Consider the following 9,657-nt stretch of genomic DNA (forward strand, 5'->3'; position numbering starts at 1 on the left):
TCTGTGTCTGTCTGTCTATCACATGATGACTCAGGAGCACTATCTCTGATCAATTCCAAAACTGCAGAAATTGGTCTAGGAGTCAACAAGCAGAACCCTATTGATTTTGGTGAAAAATGGGAAAAGGGAAATGGGGGACACATGGAGCCCCAGACACCTCTGTAATAGGTCAAAATCCACTTGATAGGCCTTCGACACCTCTCAGTAACACACACCTCATTCCATCTTCTGCTTATCCTCCCAGCAGAGTCCGACCTGTTGACACCCTGAATGACATCTCCCAGACAAGAAGAAAAGAAATAATTGTGTGTGGCATGAGGGGATGGAGCTTAATGGGGCAGGCACAGAGAGCCCCTGGCATGGAGGGGAGGAGGAATCGGGGGCACACAAAGCCCCTGGAATGAAGGGGAGGAAGTCTAGGAGTCCCTGAACTAGAAGGGCAGTGGATGGTGACACACAGGAGACTTGTGGAGGGAATGGAGGGATTCCAGGAGCCCTGCCGTCGGGAGGTGAGTTGGGCCGACAGAAGCTATGAAGCGAGCGACACCCTAGTTGACATTCCCCAAGTCCCCATGCTGGGTTCCAGCCACGTGCCCCCTGGGGGCTCTTGCTGGCAGAGTCACTGATCTGTCGGGCACACCAAACTGCGTGGCTTCTCGGCCCACAGCAGCCTAGAGATGCAGATGTCTCCACATGGCCCGATGGCCTCATCCCAGCAGTACTCCGGAGACAAGATCTTGGTTGGCTTGTGCAGCTGGAAGTACTTATTGAGATGGCTCTCGTCATGCCAGCGGGGCCTCCACGCCATTCCTCTTGTTCTGGAAGCAGCTTTCCGTCAGGTTCTTCACTGTGGGCATGACCCCTGAACACTGCTGCGCGGTAGTGGCAGTCCCCTGCACCTGGGCCCAGAAAGGCAGCTGGTCTGAGGTTTCGGTCAGAGGTGAAGTAGAAGCAGGTCCACTGGTCAAAATAGGAATGGAGCAGGGCAACGGACTCGGCCAGCGCTCCCAGCCTGAAGGCTCCAACAAAGAACTGGTCGATATACAGGCAGAAAACTTACTGGGCCTCCCTGCAGATAGCAGGGTCCAGGCCCTGGGTGAACCAATGTCTCCTCATCATGGAGACATCCTGCCAGCGCTTCTGGTTCTCCACCATCAGGGTCCGCAGGTGCCGCTCCGTGACCAGGCGGAGCCGCGGCACCGCACCCACCCTGTCTGTGAAGATGTAGTAGATCACCCTCCAGCCCACCATTAAGTGTTCCTCAGCCGTCACCAGGAAATGCTCCAGACACTTAACCAGGTACCTGCACAAGAGGTGGCAGAGGGTTAGGGGGCCAGGCTGGCCCCAGGTGCCTGGGACTGCCCAGGGAAGAAGGATGGTCCCATGGTTCAGGACCAGGCAGGGATCAGACCACTGGGCCATCTCATCTGGTGTCCACCTTCTGCCCTACCAGCTGAAACCCTCATCCTTCTAGCCTGGTTCTTCCATTGCCACTTGCCAAATGGGTCAGGCCAGACTATTGGGCCCAGATCCTAAAGGTTCTTTTGGCTCCTATTTTACATTGGAATCCCTTTGACGCTCTGGGCCTTCGTCCATCCAGCCCAATATCCTGTCTCAACCTGATGCTTCAGAGTAAGAGAGAACCCTCTGTGACATATTCCAGGAGTGCAACCTGGAACTGTAGGACCACTGTGCCTCCTTAACTCTCCTCCCTGGCTGTCTCTTACAATGCCATGCTATTGACAAGCAGCAAATCCCTCCATGTGCTGTGATCACTCAGCCAACAGCATAGACTCATAGAAGATTAGGGTTGGAAGAGACCTCCGGAAGTCATCTAGTCCAAACCCCTGCTCAAAGCAGGACCACACCAACTAAATCATCCCAGCCAGGGCTTTGTCAAGCCAGGCTTTAAAAACCTCTTAAGGATGGAGATTACACCACCTCCCTAGGGAACCCATTCCAGTGCTTCACCACCCTCCTAGCCCTGGTCTACACTAGGAGTTGAGGTCGAATTTAGCAGCGTTAAATCAATTTAACACTGCACCCGTCCACACGATAAAGCCCTTTTTTTCGACTTAAAGGTCTCTTAAAATCAATTTCCTTACTCCACCCCCGACAAGGGGATTAGCGCTTAAATCAGCCTTGCTGGGTTGAATTTGGGGTACTGTGGCCGCAATTAGATGGTATTGGCCTCCTGGAGCTATCCCAGAGTGCTCTATTGTGACCGCTCTGGACAGCACTCTCAACTCAGATGCACTGGCCAGGTAGACAGGAAAAGGCCCGCGAACTTTTGAATTTCAATTTCCTGTTTGCATGGTCACCTGCAGGTTGCCACGCTGGCCAGAGCTCATCAGCAGAGGTGACCATGCAGAGCTCATCGGCAGAAGTGACCATGATGGAGTCCCAGAATCGCAAAAGAGCTCCAGCATGGACCGAACGGGAGGTACGGGATCTGATCGCTGTATGGGGAGAGGAATCAGTGCTGTCAGAACTCTGTTCCAGTTTTTGAAATGCCAAGACATTTGTCAAAATCTCCCAGGGCACGAAGGACAGAGGCCATAACAGGGATCCGAAGCAGTGCCGTGTGAAACTTAAGGAGCTGAGGCAAGCCTACCAGAGAGGCAAACAGCTGCTCCGGGTCAGAGCCCCAAACATGCCGCTTCTATGATGAGCTGCATGCCATTTTAGGGGGTTCAGCCATGTTGTTTGACTCCTTCAATGGAGATGGAGGCAACACAGAAGCAGGTTTTCGGGACAAGGAAGATGATGATGAGGTTATAGATAGCTCACAGCAAGCAAGCGGAGAAACCATTTTTCCCGAGAGCCAGGAACTGTTTCTCACCTTGGACCTGGAGTCAGTACCCCCCAAACCCACCCAAGGCTGCCTCCCAGACCCGCCAGGCAGAGAAGGGACCTCTGGTGAGTGTACCTTTTAAAATACTATACATGGTTTAAAAGCAAGCATGTTTAATGATTAATTTGTCCTGGCATTTGCGGGTCTCCTGGATGTACTCCCAAAGCCTTTGCAAAAGGTTTCTGGGGAGGGCAGCCTTATTCCATCCACCATGGTAGGACACTTTACCACAGCAGGCCAGGAGCACATACTCGGGAATCATTGTAGAACAAAGCATTGCACTGTATGTCTGCTGGCATTCAAACAACATCTGTTCTTTATCTCTCTGTGTTATCATTCATGGTCACCTGGTTGAAATAGGGTGCTTTTCTTAAGGGGACATTCAGAGGTGCCCGTTCCTGCTGGGCTGTTTGCCTGTGGCTGAACAGAAATGTTCCCCACTGTTAGCCACGGGGAGGGGGGAGGGGCTAGCCACGTGGTGGGGGGAGGCAAAATGCGACCTTGGAACGAAAGCACATGTGCTGTGTATGTAATGTTAACAGCAAGGTTTACCATGAAAGAGTGTACCCATTGTTCTATAAAATGTGTCTTTTTAAATACCACTGTCCCTTTTTTTTTTCTCCACCAGCTGCATGTGTTTCAAGGATCACAGGATCTTCTCCTTCCCAGAGGCTAGTGAAGATTAGAAGGCAAAAAAAAAAACGCACTCGTGATGAAATGTTCTCTGAGCTCATGCTGTCCTCCCACACTGACGAATGCATGGAGGCAGACAATGTCAGAGTGCAGGAAAGCACAAAATGACAGGGAGGAGAGGTGGCGGGCTGAAGAGAGTAAGTGGTGGGCCGAAGAGAGGGCTGAAGCTGAAAGGTGGCGGCAGCATGATGAGAGGAGGCAGGATTCAATGCTGAGGCTGCTGGAGGATCAAACTAATGCACTCCAGCGTATGGTTGAGCTGCAGAAAAGGCAGCAGGAGCACAGACTGCTGCTACAGCCCCTGTGTAACCAACCGCCCTCCTCTCCAAGTTCCATAGCATCCTCATCCAGATGCCCAAGAACACGGTGGGGGGGCCTCTGGCCAACCAGCCACTCCACCACAGAGGATTGCCCAAACAACAAAAGCCTGGCATTCAATAAGTTTTAAAGTTTTAAACTTTTAAAGTGCTGTGTGTCCTTGTCCTTTCCGCCTCCACCACCCCTCCCCGTGCTTCTCTCCTCCATCACACGTCCCAGGCTAACTTGGCAGTTATCCCCCTATTTGTGTGATGAAATAATAAAGAATGCATGAATGTGAAGCAACAATGACTTTACTGCCTCTGCAAGTGGTGATCGAAGGAAGGAGGGGAGGGTGCTTAGCTTACAGGGAAGTAGAGTGAGCCAAGGGGCAGGGGGTTTCATCAAGGAGAAACAAACACAACTTTCACACCGTAGCCTGTCCAGTCATGAAACTGGTCTTTAAAGCTTCTCTGATGCGCACCGCACCCTCCTGTGCTCTTCTAACCGCCCTGGTGTCGGGCTGTGCATAACCAGCGGCCAGGCAATTTGCCTCAACCTCCCACCCTGCCATAAACATCTCCCCCTTGCTCTCACAGATATTGTGGAGCGCACAGCAAGCAGTAATAACAGTGGGAATATTGGTTTTGCTGAGGTCTAACCGGGTCAGTAAACTGCGCCAGCGCGCCTTTAAACGTCCAAATGCACATTCTACCACCATTCTGCACTTGCTCAGCCTGTAGTTGAACAGCTCCTGACTACTGTCCAGGCTGCCTGTGTACGGCTTCATGAGCCATGGCATTAAGGGGTAGGCTGGGTCCCCAAGGATAACTATAGGCATTTCAACATCCCCAACGGTTATTTTCTGGTCTGGGAATAAAGTCCCTTCCTGCAGCTTTTGAAACAGACCAGAGTTCCTGAAGATGCGAGCGTCATGTACCTTTCCCGGCCATCCCACACTGATGATGTTGGTGAAACGTCCCTTGTGATCCATCAGTGCTTGCAGCACTATTGAAAAGTACCCCTTGCGGTTTATGTACTCGCCGGCTTGGTGCTCCGGTGCCAAGATAGGGATATGGGTTCCATCTATGGCCCCACCACAGTTAGAGAATCCCATTGCAGCAAAGCTATCCACTATGACCTGCACATTTCCCACGGTCACTACCCTTGATATCAGCAGATCTTTGATAGTGTTGGTTACTTGCATCACAGCAGCCCCCACAGTAGATTTACCCTTCCCAAATTGATTCCCAACTGACCGGGAATAATCACGTCCCTCGATCTGTTGACAATGCTCCTACTAATGCAGACAGTTGACAAGAAGGTGTGAGGATACATAACATGGGGAAATAGATTCAATATGTGTAATAACCCAGCCTCTCCCAGTCTCTGTTCAAACCCAAGTTAATGGTATCTAGTTTGCATATTAATTCAAGCTCAGCAGTTTTTCATTGGAGTCTGATTTTGAAGCTTTTCTGTTGCAAAATTGCCACCCTTAAGTCTTTCACTGAGTGGCCAGAAAGCTTGAAGTGTTCTCCTACTGGAGCCCGCTCAGATCACCACAGCAGTTATGAGCATTGTAAACACATTGCACATTATCATGCAGTATACGCAGAACCAGAACCTGCAAAAGCAGGCGAGGAGGCGACGGCAGCGCGGCGACAAGAGTGATGAGGACATGGAAACAGACTTCTCTCAAAGCACGGGCCCTGGCAATTTCACCATCCTGGTGGCAATGAGGCAGGCTCAGGCCATGAAATGCCGATTCTGGGCTCGGGAAACAAACACAGACTGGTGGGACTGCATAGTGTTGCAGGTCTGGGATGATTCCCAGTGGCTGCAAAACTTTTGCATGTGTAAGGGCACTTTCATGGAACTTTGTGACTTGCTTTCCCTTGCCCTGAAGGACATGAATACCAAGATGAGAGCAGCCCTCACAGTTCACAAGCGAGTGGCAATAGCCCTGTGGAAGCTTGCAATGCCAGACAGCTACCAGTCAGTTGGTAATCAATTTGGAGTGGGTAAATCTACTGTGGGGGCTGCTGTGATCCAAGTAGCCAATGCAATCACTGAGCTGCTCCTACCAAGGGTAGTGACTCTGGGAAATGTGCAGGTTCTAGTGGATGGCTTTGCTGCAATGGGATTCCCTAACTGTATTGGGGCGCTAGACGGAACCCATATCCCTATCTTGGCACTGGAGCACCAAGGCAGCGAGTACGTAAACCGAAAGGGGTACTTTTCAATGGTGCTGCAAGCACTGGTGGATCACAAAGGATGTTTCAATGTGGGATGGCCGGGAAAGGTACATGACGCGCGCATCTTCAGGAACTCTGGTCTGTATGAACAGCTGCAGCAAGGGACTTCCTTCCCACACCAGAATATAGCCGTTGGAGATGTTGAAATACCGATAGTTATCCTTGGGGACTCAGCCTACCCCTTAATGCCATGGCTCAAGAAGCTGTTCACAGGCAGCCTGGACAGTAGTCAGGAGCTGTTCAACTATAGGCTGAGCAAGTGCGGAATGGTGGTAGAATGTGCATTTGGATATTTAAAAGCACGCTGGTGCAGTTTACTGACTTGGTTAGACCTCAGTGAAACCAATATTCCCATTGTTATTACTGCTTGCTGTGTGTTCCGCAATATTTGTGAGAGTAAAGGGGAGAAGTTTATGGGGGAATGGTAAGTTGAGGCAAATTGCGTGGCCACTGATTACATGCAACCAGATACCAGGGTGATTAGAAGAGCACAACAGGGTGCACTGCGCATCAGAGAAGCTTTGAAAACCAGTTTCATGGCTGACCGGGCTACAGTGTGACAGTTCTGTTTGTTTCTCCTTGATGAAAACCTGCCCCCTTGGTTAACTCTACTTCCCTGTAAGCCAACCGCCCTCCACTCACCCCTTCGATCACCGCTTGCACAGGCAATAAAGTCATTGTTGTTTCAAATTCATGCATTCTTTATTAATTCATCACACAAATAGGGGGATAACTACCAAGGTAGCCCAGGAGGGGTGGGGGAGGAGGGAAGGACAAGGGCACACTGCACTTTAAAACTTATTGAATGCCAGCTTTCTGTTGCTTGGGCAGTCCACTGGGGTGGAGTGGTTGGGTGCCTGGAGGCCCCCCACCATGTTCTTGGGCATCTGGGTGAGGAGGCTATGGAACTTGGGGAGGAGGGCGGTTGGTTACACAGGGGTTGCAGTGGCGGTCTGTGTCTTTCCTGCACCTCAACCATATCCTGGACCATATCAGTTTGATCCTCCAGTAGCCTCAGCATTGACTCCTGCTTTCTGTCAGCAAGGTGACGCCACCTATCATCTTCAACCTGCCACTCATTATCTTCAACCCGCCACCTGTCCTCGCATTCATATTGTGCTTTCCTGGACTCTAACATTGTCTGCCTCCACTCATTCTGCTGGGCTCTTTCAGTGTGGGAGGACTGCATGAGCTCAGAAAACATTTCATCGCGAGTGTGTTTTTTTCGCCTTCTAATCTTCGCTAGCCTCTGGGAAGGAGATGATAATGTGAGCGTTGAAACATTTGCAGCTGCGGGAGGGAAAAAAGGGAGAGTAGTAGTTAAAAAGACACATTTTAGAGAACAATGGGTAGACTTTTTCAGGGTGAACCTTGCTGTTAACATTACATAGCACATGTGCATTTGGTACAAGGTCGCATTTTGCCTCTTATATTGAGGGCCTGCCAGTATGGTGTGAGAGATCACACATGCAGGGCCGGTGGACAGCAGAATTCAGCTTGCAGGCAGCCATGGTAAGCCAGAGTCATTTGGCTTCTTTAACCTTCATAACATGTGGGAATGGTTTCAGACAGCAGCGCCCTCATTTCCCATACCGAATAGCCATTGGGTTGGCCATTTAAAAGGAGCGGCTGCGGTTTCCGGGTTAATGTGCAGCACAAACCCAACTAACCCCTTCACATGCACACACACCCAATTCTCTGTTAGCGTGGCTAACAGCAGGGAAGATTTCTGTTCAGCCACAGGAAAACAGCCCAGCAGGAACGGCCACCTCTGAATGTCCCCTTAATAAAATTCCCCTATTTCAACCAGGTGACCATGAATGATATCACTCTCCTGAGGATAACACAGAGAGATAAAAAATGGATGTTGCTTGAATGCCAGCAAATGCCGGGATCATACGCTGCCATGCTTTGTTATGCAATGACTCCAGACTACGTGCTGCTGGCCTGGCGTGGTAAAGTGTCCTACCATGGAGGACACAATAAGGCTCCCCTCCCCAGAAACCTTTTGCAAAGACTTTGGGAGTACATCCAGGAGAGCTTTATGGAGATATCCCTGGAGGATTTCCACTCCATCCCCAGACACATTAACAGACTTTTCCAGTAGCTGTACTGGCCACAAATTAATAATTAAACACACTTGCTTTTAAACCATGTATTATATTTACAAAGGTACAGTCACCAGAGGTTCCTTCTCCTCCTAGAAGGTCCAGGAGCCCACCTTGGGTGGGTTTGGGGGGGTACTGGCTCCAGGTCCAGGGTGAGAAAGAGTTCCTGGCTCTCGGGAAAAATGGGTTCTCCGCTTGCTTGCTGTGCTCTATCTTCAACCTCCTCCTCATCTTCCTTGTCCCCAAAATGTGCACCCCTCTTGCGTGATAATCCATTGACGGAGTCAAAGTACAGGGGTAGGGTAGTGGTGGCTGCACCCCCTAGAATGGCATGCAGCTCATCATAGAACCGGCATGTCTGGAGCTCTGACCCCAGTGACTGTTTGCCTCTCCGGTTTTTTGGTAGGCTTGCCTGAGCTCCTTAAGTTTCCGCAGCACTGCTGTTATAGCCTCTGTCCTTCATGCCCTTGGAGATTTTTTCAAATGTTTGGGCATTTCATCTTTTGGACCGGAGTTCTGATAGCACGGATTCATCTCCCCATACAGCGATCAGATCCTGTACCTCCCGTTTGGTCCATGCTGGAGGTCTTTTGCAATTCCAGGACTCCATCATGGTCACCTCTGCTGATGAGATCTGCACTCACCTAGAGCTTGCCATGGTGGCCAAACAGGAAACGAGATTTAAAAGTTCACGGGCCTTTTTCTGTCTACCTGGCCAGTGCATCTGAGCTGAGATCGCTGTCCAGAGCGGTCACAATGGCGCACCTGGGATAGCTCCCGGATGCCAATATCATCGAATTGCGACCCCAAATTTGACCCGGCAAGGTCAATTTCAGCGCTAATCCCCTCATCCACCGAGGAGTACAGAAATCAATTTTAAGAGTCCTTTAAGTCGAAGTAAATGGCTTTGTTGTGTGGACGGGTGCAGGGTTAAATTGATCTAATGCTGCTAAATTCAACCTAAACTCGTAGTGTCAGATCTGCAGTTACCCAGCGTCTGCAGGGTTTGGAGTTGGGGGGTCCAGTTCTGGTCTGTTTCTGGTATTTAAGCACCTGCTCAATGAGATGATTCCTGTGCTTCAAAATATTTTTCGCCTGCTGATCACAGCGAAATAGGAATCACAGCTGCAAATAGACAAGATCCACAGCTAACGTGGCTGGAGCCAGATCAAACTCCATTTAGTGCAACCATCCACCTTCCTTTCCTCTAGGAGTGATGCATCCTCCCCACTTTGTATTAAGTTACCTTGCTTGTTCCCCTCCATTCATCAGCCAGAACCATGTGGCCCATCCTGTTGTCCCATGAGCATATTCCCATCAAACCCCATTAACTCAGGTCAGCTACTAAGTGAGCGCTAAAGGGCCAGATTTTCAAATGCTGCCTGCCATTTCTGCACCACTAGTCATTGTTTATGCAGTTTAGACCATTCAGATGTTGGAGTAACAGCTT

At 50.3% G+C, this 9,657-nt stretch overlaps 1 pseudogene; it reads right to left on the minus strand.

Annotated features, from left to right (window-relative positions):
* Window positions 1–619: 619 nt before the first annotated feature.
* On the minus strand, window positions 620–8,865 carry LOC125624512 (alpha-1,3-galactosyltransferase 2-like; annotated as a pseudogene).
* Window positions 8,866–9,657: the final 792 nt, after the last annotated feature.

The sequence above is a fragment of the Caretta caretta genome, chromosome 18, assembly GCF_965140235.1.
Source record: "Caretta caretta isolate rCarCar2 chromosome 18, rCarCar1.hap1, whole genome shotgun sequence".
Taxonomy (NCBI): Eukaryota; Metazoa; Chordata; order Testudines; family Cheloniidae; genus Caretta; species Caretta caretta.